This window comes from Lynx rufus, unplaced genomic scaffold (genome assembly GCF_022079265.1).
Source record: "Lynx rufus isolate CCGP_SWC_20201006 ecotype Redwood Valley unplaced genomic scaffold, mLynRuf1.p SCAF_4, whole genome shotgun sequence".
In the NCBI taxonomy this organism is placed as follows: domain Eukaryota; kingdom Metazoa; phylum Chordata; class Mammalia; order Carnivora; family Felidae; genus Lynx; species Lynx rufus.
In genome coordinates, this window is record NW_025814856.1 from 82,789,931 (window position 1) to 82,807,784 (window position 17,854).

At 38.4% G+C, this 17,854-nt stretch overlaps 1 long non-coding RNA gene across 2 annotated transcripts in view; it reads right to left on the reverse strand.

Moving 5' to 3' along the window:
- The window catches only part of LOC124524933 (uncharacterized), a 37,358-nt gene that overhangs the window by 15,209 nt on the left and 4,295 nt on the right, over window positions 1-17,854 (reverse strand). The window contains exon 3 of one of the 2 annotated variants that reach the window (XR_006965350.1): window positions 5,463-5,644. This is a non-coding gene — a long non-coding RNA (uncharacterized LOC124524933). Of the gene's footprint in view, window positions 1-5,218; window positions 5,645-17,854 lie in introns of those variants that run through there. The other variant, XR_006965349.1, reaches the window with a different exon arrangement.

The window sequence follows — 17,854 nt, forward strand, 5'->3', positions numbered from 1 at the left end:
TCAGGAACAGGGCCTGCTATATGAACTGCAGACTCAGGTTAAAAATAATAGGATCTTGGGGTGCCTGGGTGGCTCAGTCAGTTGAGCAACTGACTTCGGCTCAGGTCATGATCTCACGGTTTGTGAGTTCAAGCCCTGCATCAGGCTCTGTGCTGATAGTTCAGAGCTTGGAGCCTGCTTCGGATTCTGTGTCTCCCTCTCTCTCTCTGTCCCTCCCCCACTTATGCTCTGTCTCTGTCTCAAAAATAAATAAACATTAAAAAAAAAAATAGGATCTTATTCCTGACAGGCAAAAATATTGAATAGTTTTGCCCCTCTCTTGTCATGTGCTGTAAGTTAAAAAGTAGAATAAAGCATGCAAGACTGTATAGACTGTATAATTGCAATGTATTAGAAAAACTGTAAGATTAAGATCCAATAAAAATATACCGAAACAGGGTATTTTAGTGGTTGTTTCTACTTAGCTACAGTTCCCTTACCAGAACATAATTCCCTACAAGGCATGGCAGTTACTACCATAATAGGTAGTCAGTAAATATCTGGTGACTTGAATGAATGAATAAGCGTATAAATAAACAGATGAATGGATTTGTGTTAGTATGGTATGATTATAGATGTTTACTTTTCCCTGTTTTCCAAACTTAACATGTTTGTACAGTTGACTATACATGTTGTATTACTGTTTCTGGCACAAACTGGCTGAGGGACAGTGCGTATTTCTCTCTTCTCCAAGAGGCCCAGATACAATGCGGATAAAGGAACTTTTTTCTTAAAAAGGGGTTAAACTACAAGATGACGAGTATGGCACAAAGGTTACATTTCTGGAAGAGGCAAAACGGGTGGAGGAATAGCTGCTGAAGAAGGAGGGCAGGAGACTGAATAGAATGCACAGAGGGAGAGTGCAGCGAAAGGGACAGCCAAAGTCAAGGCTGTGGAAGGATGGTACCTTACAACTCAATGGGGGATCTTGGTAATTTTCTACCAGTTATGTATGTGGCTTAGGAATGGAGGAGAGGAAGGGAATAGGGCAATGATCTGTTTTTTACTTATTTTGGCTAGACAGATGTAGACTGAGTTGCCTCATTAAAAGGGCTGCAGGGACTGGCAAATCTTAAGACAAAATTTACCTTCACAGGCGGCACTTTGTCCTCTGCATCTTGTAAGTTTAATTCTTGCCACTGATTTTCTCTTGTAATATACTAGAGAATTAAAAGTAGCCCAGGCAGCCATTCCAAAATAAATTAAATCTTAAAATTCCAACAAAAGTGATCAGCCTTATTTGCTAGAGATCGAGAGAGTAAAACTACATACAACAGGTGGGAATAAAGGTGGAAAAGCCTTGGCTCAATGAAAGAAGTAACTCTAATGACTAGATCAATACAAAAGTGAAACAGGCTACTTAACCCTGTGAGGTAGCAAATCCTGATTCACTGAGAACCTATGTGCTAATCAATGTTATAAAACAACTGTCAGCCTCACAGCTCTGGTCAAGGTTATTTTTAGTATATGTTGGGGGAAAAGAGGCTTTGTCTTAATGTCCTTCTAAGCTACCCACCAAGCAATTGCTTCTTAGCATCCCAGACACTTCTCTGCCAGTCCCTAGGCTCAATTGTATTGGCCACTGACTAGAACAACAGGTAGAGTCTCCATGAAAACAACTATTTCCTTGCAACATTGCCACAGGAAGTGTGAGAGAGGCAAGCCTTTTCTAAGAATAACCATTAGTTAAGTATCATGGCTTTATTTAGTTTAGCACTATTTTTTAAACTTTCTTATGTTTATTTATTTTTTGAGAGAGAGGGAGAGAAAGGGAGGGGCAGAGAAACTCTAAGCAGACTCTGCACATTCAGCACAGAGCCCAATGTGGGGCTCGAAATCACAAATGGTGAGATCATGACCTGACCCAAAACCAAGAGTCAGACACTTAACCGACTGAGACACCCAGGGGCCCCTAGCTTAGCACTATTCCAAAAATGATTGTACCTTGCTTTTGCTTCTGTATGTGTGGTAAAATCTCTTCAAAAGAAATACTCATTGGGCATAAACCAAGGCAGTTATAAAATAATCTATATTCTTGATCGTCCTTGTGACTTCATTTAAGATGGTCATTCCCTTAATTACACAAAGACTCAGGAGAAACTCTGAAATTACTTTCTTTAAGGGCTTGATTAAATTCTCAGCTAAAGGTTAATTTCTTTCCAGGCTTGGTCTGGGGGTTGAAGGGCTATGGGAGTTCCAGGGGTATAAAGATCTATATTGGACACAATCACTTTGCTAAGCTGCTGAAGTGGGCAGGAAGTTAAACCCATTGACCTTGGCTCTAACATAGTTGTTTACTGATTTCTTTGGTCCACTGTCTCTATCTCCACTGCATCATGAACCTGGGTTTCCCTTCTTCTACCAAACAGTTCCTCTCACAGTTGTGAGTGACCTTTATAAAACGTGAATTAGGTCCCTCAATTTTTAACAAGGCTTGGCATAGCTGATCTTTGCCTACCTCTTCAACCTCAACTTGCACTCACTAAATCCTAGGTATACAGATATTCATTCACTTGTACACAAATATTTCTTTAGTGATTGTTACATAACATATGTTGTTTTAGACAAAAGAAAAAAATCTTTTCCTCATGGAACTTAAGGTCTTGTTCCTTGAATAAGCCTAGTACTTTAGTGGGCCACAAGGCCTTTGCACAAGCTATTTTCTGCTTAGAATGCTTTCTTTTCACTTCACATTCCTGTTTTGACTGTTTTATTTAAAGTAACTTCTTTTACTCCCACTGAAGAACTCTGTTTATTTCCTTCAGAACTTGCATCAGAGTATTATATTATACTTATTATGTTAGTATATTTTTGTGTGTGTGTATATATGTGTATTTGTAATATATCTATGCCATGAGGCCAGGATCATGTTCATTTAATTTGCCACTGTATACTGAATCTGACTTCTTGCTCTCCACCTCCCAAGGCTTAGCATAATGAGCACATGGTAGGGTCTCAATGAACATTATTTGATATAAGACTCTGGGCTGTAATGTATAGAACTGTGGAATCATAGTGTATACCTGAGACTAATGTAACACTGTATGTTGATTATACTTCAATAACAACAACAAAAAAAGAATAAAGACTCTGGGTATATTTTTACTGAAAAGATTCACTGATGATCAAATTATACCCCGTTTCTATCTTTTTATATGTACATTTTAGACAAAAGTGGAAAAGTCTGAATTGCAATTTACTGGCAGTCAGATTGGCTACCTGACTTATTTTGTTCTTTAAAAATAGCCATGTGATAAATACCATGAAGGCAAAAACTCTTAATTCTGAAAGACTCCACTGCTAATGCCCAACTTCTCCATATGGTGCCAGTTTTTATAACAATCTAAACATACAAAAAGTATATACAGTTCCAAATATTTATGAGCTTACAATATAAGTCATGAATGAGAGAGAGAGAGAAAAAAAAAACAAACATTTATTGAACTGGACAAACAGGTTTTTGAGTCCAAAGGTGGCAAAGGTGTAGCTGAATAGAGCAAAAACAGAAACTGTTAAAAGAACAGTAGTGGAAGCACAAAAATGAAGTTCCTTAATGAGAAATGTGTTTCTAGGGATAGCAGACATTATATTCTGGACCAAGTAGCTATAGGTCACAGACTGCAGTGCTGGTTACAAAGGGGTCCAAACTAGAGATGATGGATGTATTCTTACAAATCTAGTTCCACTACTGGATAGCAACTCCAAGCACAGGTTCTATGATCATAGGTCAGTAGCATATTTATTATCCTCTTCTATATAATTTCTTTTTCATTCTGTTAACAAATTATAGTGAATATAGAAAATATATCCACAAAGTACAGAATTTCCAGACTAGATATACGAAACAAGATTTAAAACATGAGGATATATTTCTATAAATGGCCAGTCCTCTGGGTGCACTGCTAATGCAGTTATGAGCATACTGGGCTTCCACACAAGAGTTTATTTGAAGAAATGATTCTATTACTTTAAAAAGTCTAAAGGATGGCACAGCTATTATAAATACACTTGAATTTTTTAAAAAGTAGGACTTCTAAATGTTTTCACTGACTTGCATAAATAAGGCCAAAAATGATCAAATATTCCATGGCCAACAAAGACCTAAAATAACAAAATATTTATATATATGTTAAATTCATTAATGTGTAAATACATTTGGTATTACTATAGAAACATAATAATTAGCTAATATATTAATTAATATCTACTAACCTGGGTTTTATATTAATAGATTAGTTACTATTAAATAATAAGCTATTTTATTAATGTACTGCTGACTTCCAGATTTTGCTGACCCACACACAGGTTCTAAAGAGATACATCTGAGTTTAAGGTGTTACCCCTGTCCTTGAAAACTGTCTCAATCATACTATTTTGGAATCTCACACACATGACTAATGTATAACTTGTATAAAAAGGACAGGTTGTCTTTAGCACTTGAAAATTACACAGCTAGAATAATATATGCTTTGCCTACAGTCCTCTCAGCACTGATGATAAACTCTCAGACTGTTCACAGGTATGACCTCTGTTGGTAGGACCCTATTTCTGATTTTGGCTCCACTTCTGCCTAATGGGGTTCTTAAATATAAATTTTTTCCCTAAAACTGGCCCTGTTTTGAACTATACTAAGTCAAGTATTTCCTAATTCCTCCTTCCTTTAACATAAACTACACCAAACACAAAGATGAACACATTGTTTTCTACTATAGTGTCTTTAATAGAAGCACTGATAAGCTAAGAAATCTGTTCAATTTAGTTATTTACTTTTTAGAGTTTTTTTTTTTAATTTCTTTTTTTTTTTCAACGTTTATTTATTTTTGGGACAGAGAGAGACAGAGCATGAACGGGGGAGGGGCAGAGAGAGAGGGAGACACAGAATTGGAAACAGGCTCCAGGCTCCGAGCCATCAGCCCAGAGCCTGACGCGGGGCTCGAATTCACGGACCGCGAGATCGTGACCTGGCTGAAGTCGGACACTTAACCGACTGCGCCACCCAGGCGCCCCTAGAGTTTTTTTTTAATGTTTATTTATTTTTGAGAGAGAGACACACAACTTGAACGGGGAAAGGGGCAGAGAGAGACGGAGATACAGAATCAGAAGCAGGCTCCAGGCTTTGAGCTGTCAGCAGAGTCTAATGCAGGGCTCAAACTCATGAGCTGTGAGATGATGACATGAATGAAGTCAGATGCTTAACCAACTGAGCCACCTAGGTGCCCTAAAATAAGTTATTAAATATAGAAAATGAATAAAGACAGGACATATATAGTTTGGACTCTTAAACATATACCAATTCTTCCATGGCTCTCATTCTCTAACTGGGGTCTCCAAACTTTTTGACCATGCACCATGTATTAGTTTCAAAGGCCACCATAACAAAGTACCATAAACTAGATGGCTTAAACAAGAGAAAATTGTCTCACAGTTTTGGAGGCTAGAATCCGAGATCAAGGTGTCAGCACCACCTGTTCCTTCTGAGGGCAGTGAGGGAAAGATCTGTTTCATGCCTCTCCCATAGCTTCTGATGATATGCTGGCCACCTTGGAGTTCTCTGGCTTGTAGAAGCATCAGTCCAACATCTGCCTCCATCTTCATGTGGCGTGATCTATTTTATAAGGACACCAGTTATACTGGATTAGAGGCCCACACTACTCTGGTGTGATCTTAACTAATTACATCCGCAAGTACCCTATTTCCAAACAAAGTCATATTCTGAGATACTAGGGGTTAGAACTTCAACATGAATTTTGGGGAACACAATTCAATCTGCAACACACCGTAATACATGTACATTTATTTATACACTATTCACATCCAGTACTGCATTAAGAATTATATACATTATAACCCCTATTTTTTAAGTTTATTTATTTACTATTTTGAGAGAGAGAGCAGTGGAGGGGCAGAGAGAGAAGGAGAGAGAGAGAAAATCACAAAAAGGCTCCATGCTGTCAGCACAGAGCCTGATGTGGGCCTTAAACTCACGAACTGAGATCATGACTTGAGCTGAAACCGAGAGTCAGATACCTGATCAACTGAGTCACCCAGGCACCCCCTATAACCCCTATTTAATTGGAAATTTGAAAAAGATAAGGCAAAGGTAAATATACATGAAGTAGAGGCACCTGGGTGGCTCAGCTGGTTGCGTGTCTGACTCTTGGTTTTGGTTCAGGTCACAATCTCACGGTTTCAGGAGTTCACACCCCATGTTGGGCTCTGTGCTGGCATGATGGAGCCTGCTTGGGCTTCTCTCTCTCTCCCTCTCTCTGCCCTCCCCTGCTTGTGCTGTTTCTGTTTCTCTCAAAATAAATAAACTTAAAAATATATACATATAACTAGTAATATTTTCTTTCTGACTCCTGACAGATTGCCTTGCACACTCCCTAGATTACAGACATCTCACCAATTTCAAGGATAAAATCAAGCTCTTTGGCTTAAAACATCAACCTTCCACCATCTGCCCTCTGCTTACTTCACCTGCCTCGTCTCCTGTCACCCCCAACATATCTGGCATTGCAACCAGTCTGAACTATGTGCAATTTCCCACATGCGCTAGGCTCATTCTCGCTTCAACAACTCTGCACATGCTGTTTCCTATTTCTGGAATGCCCTCATTCTCTTCGCTTCCTGTAAACACACAGTGAACTCCCAATCATTTTCTAAAACTCAGCTCAAATGTCATCTCCTTTGGGAAGCTTTCACTGAATGCTCTAGGCAGCATGAAGCACTTTCTCAGTGTGTGTAGTACCTCGTTCCTATCTCTATCATGGAAAATCTGTTTACATATACATGTTAGGCTGAACTGGTATTTGACCATTTTTGACCTGAAAAAAGCAATTTCATATGGTTCAACTTAACATTTCAGTAGATGACAAGTCCATTGAGAGCAGGAAGCATGTTTTACTCATTTTTATATTTTTAGTGACTAAAATGAAGTTTGGCATAGAGTAAGTACTTAATATATGTTTGCTGAACTTAAGGAAAGACTTACTTTAAAACCACAAACATCCTGCATTCAGATATTTCTTCTCAAGAATGGGATAAGTATTGACTTGGTGCCTCCCATAAGAATAACGATTGGTTTAAGCTTCATTGCCTTTATTTAGTTTAACAGTATTTTATTTAAAAAAAAAAATTTCTTTTAAACGTGTATTTATTTTTGAGAGACAAGAGAGACAGAGCATGAGGAGGGGGAGGGGCAGAGAGAGAGGGAGACACAAAATCCGAAGCAGGGTCCAGGCTCTGAGCTGTCAGCATAGAGCCTGACACGGGGCACGAACCCATGAACTGCGAGATCATGACCTGAGCAGAAGTCAGTTGCTTAACCGACGGAGCCACCCAGGCGCCCCTAGTTTAACGGTATTTTAAACCATTTTTCCCTGCTTTGGCATTTATATGTGTGGCAAAAATCTCTTCAAAATAGACTTTTAACTTAAAAAAAAAATAGAGAAATAGCAGGAAGAAGCTACCTGAGTATTGCTTCATAACCAACATCAAAGTATTTAATGATTTTACTTTCAAAGTATTTGTATGCTAAATGAAGGGATTAGTTGTGTGAAATGAATATATCATTTTAAATTCAAACAATTTATTAGTAAGAACAAAAGTAAATCTAATTTCAAATTTCAAATTGTCCCTATTATTACTTGGTTTGTGAGAAAGCTGTGATAACTGCAATAGTGTTTAAGTATTACATGAGAGTTAAAATGCAAACGAGTCTTGTATGGCAAGCAGAACTATTCAGTTAAAGTCAGGAAGAAGCACCTGGTGAACCCCATGAGCAATTAGAAGGAAGTGAAACACAGTTACATGAACATTTTTCACTCTTCCTCATTTAAGCCCTTAAGTTAATAAGATGTGTTCAATGACTCCAACATGCCAAGGCAGTCGTGAGCAAAACCTTTCACAATCTGGCTCTAGCCCATTTGAGAGACTCCTCTCCTTTTATGGCACTTTGTGTCCTTTATACTTAACTACAATGAAGTTCTTACAGAGAATAGCATATTGAACATGTCATTCCTTATCTTTTTCCAAATGCTCGTTCCTCAGCCTCAAGAGTCCTCCGTCTTCTTTGCTTACTAATCTTTAATTCTGCTTGAATATTCTCTTTTCCATCCAGAGCTGTTGATCTGCCTTTTCTATTTTCAATGTATATATTTCATGCTATCACTGCATTACTTTAACGACAGTGCTATAATTTAGGTTATGTCTGTTTTCTCAATTATATCGTCATGGTGTCCTGGGTCCATACAGATACTCACTACTGTTTGTTGTATGAATAAATGAGTAAGAAATGAGAGAAGAGTCTTGAATAATGAAGCATCAACGAAAGGCTTATTGGAAACAGATCTTGTGACTAGATAGTAAGGTTTGCTCCATGAGGACAGGGACCATGTCTGCCTTGTCTACTGCTATATTCCCAGAACTTAGCCTACTGTTGGGTACCAAGTGGATGTTTAGTAAGTATTTGCTAACTTGGGGCACCTGGTGACTCTTGATCTTGGGGTTGTGAGTTTGAGCCTCATGTTGGGTATAGAGATTACTTAAACAAAAACAGAAAAAAATAAGTACCTGCTAACTACTTAATGCATATGGACAATAAAAAGCAGGCTATCTAATAATTAGTTGAAAATAAACTGAAAAGGGGAATTCATAATAGGTAGTAAGAAAAGCAAGCACCTCTAGCATAAGTCGTAGTATATCAAGGAATAAAGAAACTGTAGAAAGTAATAACATCACTGAATAGCAAAAAAATTTTGGGGGTGCCTGGGTGGCTCAGTTGGTTAAACGGCCAACTGCAGCTCAGGTCATGATCTTGGGGTCCATGAGTTCGAGCCCTGCATCAGGCTCTGTGCTGACAGCTTGGTGGCTGGAGCCTGCTTTGGATTCTGTGTCTCTCTCTCTCTCTCTGCTCCTCCCCTGCTTGTGGTCTATCTCTGTCTCTCAAAAATAAATGTTAAAAAACTTAGAAAAAAAATTTTTAATTACTAAAATCTCTCATCATAAACATGAGAGATTATCCTGGGAGGCAGAAGAGTTAATGTGAGTTGAGATAAATATGATTTGTATTTTCAATTATCTATATAGCGGTAATTGGCATTATTAGTATCCCAATAGAAATAAAAATAATGATGTCCTCCGCATCTTTAAAAAATCTGTATCATTTGCCACTAATGAATTTATATTTTTCTGTTTAATGCCTCTACCTGGAGTATCAGAAATAGTATTTAATCCCCAAACTAAGTTATTTATTGATTTATAAGCACTACACATTATGACTGTATACCTGTAGTTATATTGATGCTGCATTACTTTAGGCTTATTTTCCTATGATAATCATTGAAGCACTTCCCTTGGTATTTAGACCTTTTGTCCCTCTAATAGCTATGCCTATGTGCTGACAGTTCACGGTGAAGAAGAGACTCAACATCTATACTCCCCACACTTGTGACCTGTATCAAGGTGATGAGCCAGGCACACTGCTAGTATTTGTGAACTCAAATGGCAAGATTAAGACTTCAAGACAAATTCCACCCAAGTTACAATAACTTTACAAAAAGAAAGTTTATCCACTTTGGCCATTGGACTCGTCCATCTCTGTTGGCAAGGATGGATATGGCAAACTTTGACCCGAGGCTTTGTGCCTTGGTATTCAAGGTTTCCAGGTACCAGATTTGTACCTTTTTTTCCCATCCTCTTCACTAATAGATGTTAAAACTCCCAGTGACAATAGTGTAGAACTTAGTATTTTTTAGGCATTAAAATCGAATATAGAGAAAAGACCAACAATAAAATCCTAAGAATAGGAATTACAGGGGTGTCTGACCGGTTCAGTCAGTGGAGTGGGAGACTTGATGTAAGCGTTATGAGTTTGAGTCCAATGTTGGGTGCGGAGATTACTTAAAAATAAGTTCTTAAAAAAATAAAAGAATAGGAATTACAATACAGCTTGAGTTAGATTTAAAAGTTAACTTAAAAAGTGGTTATTTATTTGATGGTTCTTTAGTATAGCTGTTTAATTATACATCTATTTTTGAATCAAATGGTATAGAAATAGTTATTCATCTGATGAGAATCAAGAGCCAGCACTTGAATCTAAGGCAAGATACATGTTACTTCATGGCTCTGTACAAATTATACAAAAAAGCTTTTCAAAGTAAAATCTGTAAAACTGAAATAATGAAATGATAACTTTGTGACAGTCATAGCTTCGTAATTCCCTGGTTCTAGGAGCAGTGTTTGCACAAAACTGTTGTCTTCTAACTGTGGGTCATCCCCCTTGCCCCTTGGAATCTGTTAGACTTGCTTCACGATGTTCAGGTTACCCAGACTTTCTCTGGGCAACTGAATTATAAATTTTCTCTAAAAGCTGGAGCCAGGGGCGCCTGGGTAGCTCAGTCAGTTAAGCATCTGACTTCAGATCAGGTCATGAGCTCATGGTTTGTGAGTTCGAGACCCATGTCAGGCTCTGTGCTGACAGTTCGGAGCCTGGAGACTGCTTCAGATTCTGTGTCTCCTTCTCTCTCTGACTCATCCCCTGCTCATGCTGTGTGTGTGTGTGTCTGTGTGTGTCGCTCTCAAAAATAAACATTAGAAAATAAATAAATAAAATAAAATAAAATAAAATAAAATAAAATAAAATAAAATAAAATAAAAGCTGAGGCCACTGTTTCTATAGGTCTGTTGGTCTTTCCTACTCTCTCCCGCTCTCACTCCTTCCCCTAGTAGTAATGCTGGCCTATTCTTTTCTGGGAGATAAAAAAGCACCAGTACCCTAAGAAACATGGTACCTTTTTTGAATGCCCATTTTCAGAATATAGCAATTTAATTAACTGAAACTTCTAAAAAGGTCTGGTAAATGTTTGAATTTAAAATCTGATGCTTTAGGGGCACGTAGGTGGCTCAGTCAGTTAGGTGGCCGACTTCGGTCAGGTCATTATCTCACAGTTCCTGAATTCATGGGGCTCTTTGCTGTCAGGACAGAGGCTGCTTTGAATCCTCTTTCCCCACCCCCTGCCCCTCAAAATAAATAAAATTAAAAACAATTTTTTTTTTGATGCTTTAACGTTCTGCTCTCCCCTGCAAGACAGGACACATTAGAAAGAAAACTGCTTTAGAGTCAGAATGAATGTGCCATTCGAGCTCAGTTTTGAAAATTGCCTTGGAAAACTTTTTTGAAAACACGGGATAAAGTGAAATGTCCACAAATATGAGGCTTATATGAGGCACTCAGTAAATATTATCCTTCTACCCATAGTAATGGTCAGATAGTGTGGCTAAAGCTACAAAGCAGAGAACAATTATTCTGGAGGTGAAGTTTTCCTGTTCCAAAAGAAAGGAAAGGGTATGTAGTAAAGAAAATTCACAAACTGGGTATAGGATTGGTTTTTCAATCCAGATATTCTATGAGTTTATCATTTTTCTTTACACCTCTTTGCCATACCTAGCTTTCATGGTTATATTTTACCCTCTACCCACCAGTCATCAACTAAAATAGTTCCTTCTTCCCAGAGAATTGAGTGGAACGACAAAACATGCTTTTAAGAGCTTTACAACATTGAATAAGGTTCCCGTCATACATTTTATAGGCTTCCTATCGTTTTCTAAAATGATCTGATGTCCTCCCATATTAAAATTCTGGCAGCAAAATTAACTCCAGAAGAGACATATTTATAGATGGTTTCTATTTACTTTATTGGCCCCTTTTACTCTTTATACCTTCTTTCTGCTTTGTGGTTCCTTCTGGCTCTTCAATGAAGCCTTTAAACAGTGGGCTACTCCCTCACTTACACTTTTCAACTTTACTTTCCTCTACTTTGCTCTCTTTCTGCTGAACTTGAGTGCATACTCAAACTGGAAAGAAGATTGTGGTTGAGCAAGTGGTTGGCTTATATTTGTTGGAAAATGATATTACTGGTTAAGAGGTGAGAATTCAACTCATCTAAAATGTTGAATAAAAAAATATATGGATTGGAAGCTTTCAATCTTGACCATTTACTGCCCCCTTTTTTTTTCCTTTATCCAAGTTCCAGGCAGGAGAGAAAGGGGAAAGGGAAAATAGGCTAAGTGTCTCTTCCCACCCTTAAATGGCCTTCCTGAAAACCTCACCCAAAGACATCCACCATATTATTGCCATCTCCAAGAGGAAGGGAGGTTGGGAAGGCTATTTTTTCTTGTTAACCTAGGCACACTGCAAACTAAATGAAATAAAGGTTCCGGTAGTAAGGAAGAAGGGGGCAAACAAATACTAGCCATCTCTGCCACAGAAATGTTGAGTTTGAGGTGTTTTTGACATATCCATGGAAGATGCTGATTAGATAGGTCATAAACACACAGGAACAGTCAGGTCTAGAGATGTCCATTGGGGAGCTATAACTATAAAACTAATTTATTAAAGTTATGGCATGTTTGAGATTGGCCAGGAAAAATAACGTGAGAGGGAAAAAAGTGTCCTTGCATTGAAATTTCAGCGCCTCTACTATTTAATGCTTGAGAAGAAGAGGAACCTGTAAAATATTGTGAGAAGGAGCTGCATGATAAATCCGGAAAGTTTTGGAGATAGCCAACTGAACTGAAAGTGGCTGCTGAATTTAACAGATAATCCTCTTCCAGTGTCCCAAATTCATCTTTTATTTTTTAAATTATTTATTTATTTGTTTTTTAAGCAATCTCTATACCCAAAGTGAGGCTTGAACTTACAACTCTAAGATCAAGAGTCACATGTTCCACTGACTGAGCCAGCCGGGCGCCCCCATCTTTTATTTAGTTATTTTGTTTGTTTGTTTGTTTTTTGAGAGAGAGAGACAGAGCGTGCAAGCAGAAGAGGGGCAGATAGAGAGGGAGACACAGAATCCAAAGAAGGCTCCAGGCCCTGAGCTGTCAGCTCAGAGCCCGATGCAGGGCTTGAACCCACGAACTGTGAGATCATGACCTGAGCTGAAGTTGGATGCTTAACTGACTGAGCCACCCAGGTGCCCCAGATCCTTTCTTTTAATTTTTTATAAAAAAAAAAAAATTAATGTTTATTTTTGAGAGAGAAAGAGAGCACGCGTGCACAAGTGGGGCAGCGAGATAGGGAGACAAAGAATCCAAAGCAGGCTCCAGCCGTCAGCACAGAGCCCAACATGGGGCTTGAACCCAAGAACCGTGAGATCATGACTTGATCCAAAGTCAGACACTTAACCAACTGAGCCACCCAGGCACCCACCTAGATCCTTTATTTTTAAAAAAACATTTTATGTTGGATACTATTTGGTTAATAAATGCTATTTGGGTACTTTAATTCTTTCTCGTATCTCATAATAATTGAATGCCTCTTATTTATTTCTGTATGAAACACTTCTATTTACAGCATATAGTATGCTTCAACCCTGGGATCTCAAATAGCTTCTTTTCTACTTCATAAGTTCAGTGATTACAATTAGGGTGAGGGAAAGGATTTACATAATCATTACAGAGCGCAGTGTCGGTATACCAAAGAAATTGATGATGTATCTATGGTTCAGTGGGTTCTTGCCATATATGTATACATGGACTTCAAACTTGATAGAAATCTTATTTGCCAGTAGAAAGGGCAATAATGTAATATATGCAGCTTCATAAGTTTCCTTTTCTGAAGGTAAGTCCAATAGTTCTTTTAACAGGTTAGGTGTGGATAGATGCAATGTTGATCTAAAGGTTTTTTACTCCACTAGTACAACAAAAGGTTTTCAGATACATACAAAGAGACTAAGTAGCCTTAGATACTATGTTGTGTTCTAATTTAATAGAGTTCTTTCTGAAATTTATTTAGAGTTGCTTAACTCTATAATTCTGAAGACAGCTACCAAAGAATCAAAATTGACCCTCTTACTCCTGTCACTACTTCATCTATTATCTAAACATACCTTTCTTCCTAAAGGACAGAATTATAATCAGTGTTTTTCTTATAGCCTTGAACATCCCTGTAGGAGATATAATGCCACATAAAATCTCATGCTATAACTTGGTGTTGTTTTACTTATTCAGCTGGAGCCGTTCTGTACCTTTGGGAAAAAAGTTATATAGAATGGCATTTTAGTTGTATGAATTTTTAGTGCATGAATGTACAAATATATTAGGAAACAATTACTATGACTGAAACCCATATGTGGACATAACTGGATTCATCAGAAAGCTAAAATTTTGACTTTTTTTGGTGGTTTTACCTTTAGACTACTATAGAACTATTCTATCATTTTCTGGTGAAAACAATTATATTGGCAAATCATAATTCAGACTGACTCACTGACTGATTTATCTATACTGATATATCCAATAAACATTTGTTGAGTGGTTAATGTATACAAGGCATTTTGTTAGATTCTACAGATACATAGGTGAATCAGAGTGAATAAAAAAAAAGATATGATCTGTGTCCTATGGAGCTTACTGTTTACCGAGGGAGATGATAAAAAGTAAAGAAATAATTGTAAAGTAATTATAAACTGTGACAGGTGCTCTGAAACAGAGAGAATACTGTGATAGAGAATAATGAAAAGAGAGCCACCTTCAATTGAATGGTCAAAGATAGCCTTTAGGACACCTGCAAGAATAGAGAGTTGGGGGTGGGAGGGAGGAAGCATTCCAGGCAGGGGAAACAGCCTGGGCAAAGGGTCTCAGATAGGAATGCGCATGATTAAGGAAAAGAGAGAAAGCTAGTGTGGCTAATGCAGCATGAGTGGAGTGTGGCATGCGATCTTCAACCATCTTTTCACATGGTATAAAGGTAGAAATCAAAATCCTAAAACAACAGTCAGCAAACTATCTCTTGCAGTCAAATCTAGCCTGCTTCCTAATTTTATATAGTTTTACTGAAACATAATCACACCCATTCATTTACATGCTATCTATGGCTGTTTTTGTGCAACAAACAATATTTGCTACAAAGACCATGTGTTCTGCAAAGCCTAAAATATTTATTAATGGACTCTTTAAAAACAAATTTGCTGGCCCCTGTACTAGACGGAGACTAAATTAGAACTGACAACATGGTAGCTGAAAAGGTCAGGCTTTCTTAAAGCACAGAACCACTCTTTACAAGCAATAACTCAAGTCAGAAAGACACATAAAGATGAGCAGGTCAATGTGGTAGAAGCAGGGCTTTGAGATGTCCAAGCCAGATTGGTAGAAGAGATGTCTTTAAGGTTAATATGGGGTTTTATAAAGCACAAAGACCTTCAGCCAAGGGTGTCAGGAACCTGGACAAGGCCAGAGGATAGTATACTGGCACAGTGAAAATATAGTTCAGCTCAGGAATACTGGAGGGCATCATGTATACAGAAACCAGATTCTAAGAGGTGCAGCAGGCAGCTCTAAGCTCTGCTAACAAACATTATGGCTGGAAACCTGAGTATAAGTTGACTCCTGAACAATATGGGGACTAGAGGTCCTAACTGTTACCTGTGCAGTCAAAAATCCACATACAACCTTGACTCCCCAAAAACTTAACTACTGGCAGCCTACTATTGACTAGAAACCTTAACAATACCAGTAAACTAATATATATTTGGTATGTTGTTTATATTATATACCGTAATCTTATAATAAAGTAAGCTAGAAAAAATGTTACTAATAAGGAAAATATTTGTAGCACTGTACTATGGTTATTGAAAAAAATCCACGTATAAGTGGACCCATGTAGTTGACATTTATGTCATTCAAGGGCTAAATGCATTTACTTAGCATCTATTTCAGCAATTGACAAAGGTAGGGTTGTGCATTAACAAACGAAACTCTCAAAACCTACCTTACCCAAACTAAGCTGTTCTTTTCTAGATCAGAAGTCACACTGGGTTACACGCCTGATAAGTTTTGTTTGGCTCACACAGCTTCTTAGGAAACTTCACATTAAAAAAATCTAGATATCTAGCAAGTAGGCCCACTGCATTTCCATACGGAAATATCAGTTAGAGCTGAGAAGCAAATGTACCTTGTAAATAAGGCAAGTATTCTTAGTTTTCCACAGTCCTCACCACTTCTTATTAGATAACATTCAGCTTGCCTTATTTTTATTATTTTTGAATGTACCAAGACCATCTGGCATTCAAGTTTGTAGCCCCAGGTTCCCATCTTACCATAAAGATCACAAACCTGCACTTTACACAGGTCTTTTCAATATACATTTATTGAGCACTGACCATCCCAGATACTATGCACACAAATATAAATACTGCATTATCTCTGTCATAGAGGAGCTCACAGGCTAAAAGCAGAGACCAATGATCCTATGTAGAATGATGATGGCACAAAGGGATGCTCAATTCTCACTGACCAGTCAGGAAGCACCGCCAAGGGAGATATTTAAACTAAATCTGAAAGGGCAAGCAGAGCTTTATTACTGTATTCCAGGCAGAGGAAACAGAATGCACATGGCGACAGGGAGTGCAACTCTTTTAGCAATTACACATAATTCAGAATAGATGAAAGAGAGGGAAGCTGTAAGAGAGTTAGAAAGATAGTGGTGGGGTTATATATCAAGAATGGCTCATATCTACACTAAAAAGTGACTTTTATTTCATATGCAAAAGAGAATTCCTGAAGAGACTGAAGGATAATTGAGTTTACATTTTAAAGGTTTTTTTTTTTTTTTAATTTACTTATTCTTGAGAGAGAGAGAGAGAGAGAGAGCGCGCGCGAGAGAGAGAGAGCGAGCGCATGAGCAGGGGAGGGGCAGAGAGAGACGGAGGGAGAGAATCCCAAGCAGGCTCTGCACTGTCAGCATGGAGCCCAACGCAGGGTTCCAACTCACAAACCATGAGATCATGACCTGGGGCAAAATCAAGAGTCGGGCATTTAATTAACTGAGCCACTTAGGCACCTCCAGATTTACATTTTAGAAATACAATTTGGTAGCAACATGGAGCATAGTTTAGAAGATGCAAGACTGAACGCAGACAGACCAGTTCGTAAGGAAATCATTGACAAAACCCAAGATGGCTTGAGGCCTGAAGGCAAGAAGCAGCAGCAAGAATGAAGAGGAACTGGCTAGAGACAGTGACCCACTGAATGTGGAGGAGGAGGGAAAAAAGAAGTCAAAGATTCCCAAGTTTGTAGCTTGAATGGTAAGGAATGTAGGAGATGACACAGGGGAGGATGGGAATGGGTGGTATGAACTCAGAGGTATTTGTGGCCACACTGGTGGCTATGTCCGCTTGGCATCTGGGTAAGAGTCAGTAATCAGATACAAGGTTAAGGCAGGTGGGAAGTTGGGAACTGTCAGCATTTGTGAGCGATCAGAAGACACTGTGATGCATACTATCACAAAGAAGTGTGCAAAGTGAGATCAAGAGCAGGGACATATGCCAAACATTTAAATGGAAAAGAGGGAACAATGCTCAGGCCGGCTACAGAAGAGCAGGTATAGACGTTGCCAGCAGCATGGAGAGGAAGAGAATTAGAGTGTGAGGAACTGAGGTGTTAGTAAATGTTTGCTACCAATTACATACTATAGACTCTAGGCTGGAGAGTGAAGAAAGTATAGAAAGGATGGATTACTATAGGGCTTCCAGATTTACTGAGAAAATTAAAAAGGGGCATCTAGTTAAGCTTGAATTTCAGATAAATAAAGAATATTTTTGGGGTGCCTGGGTGGCTCAGTCGGTTAAGCATCTGACTTCAGCTCATTTCATGATCACACAGTTCGTGGGTTTGAGTCCCGTGTTGGGCTCTGTGCTGACAGCTTGGAGCCTGGAGCCTGCTTCAGATTTTGTGTCTCCCTCTCTCTTCGACCCTCCCCTGCTCGTACTCTGTATCTCTCTCTCTCAAAAATAAATAAACATTAAGAAAAAAAATTAGG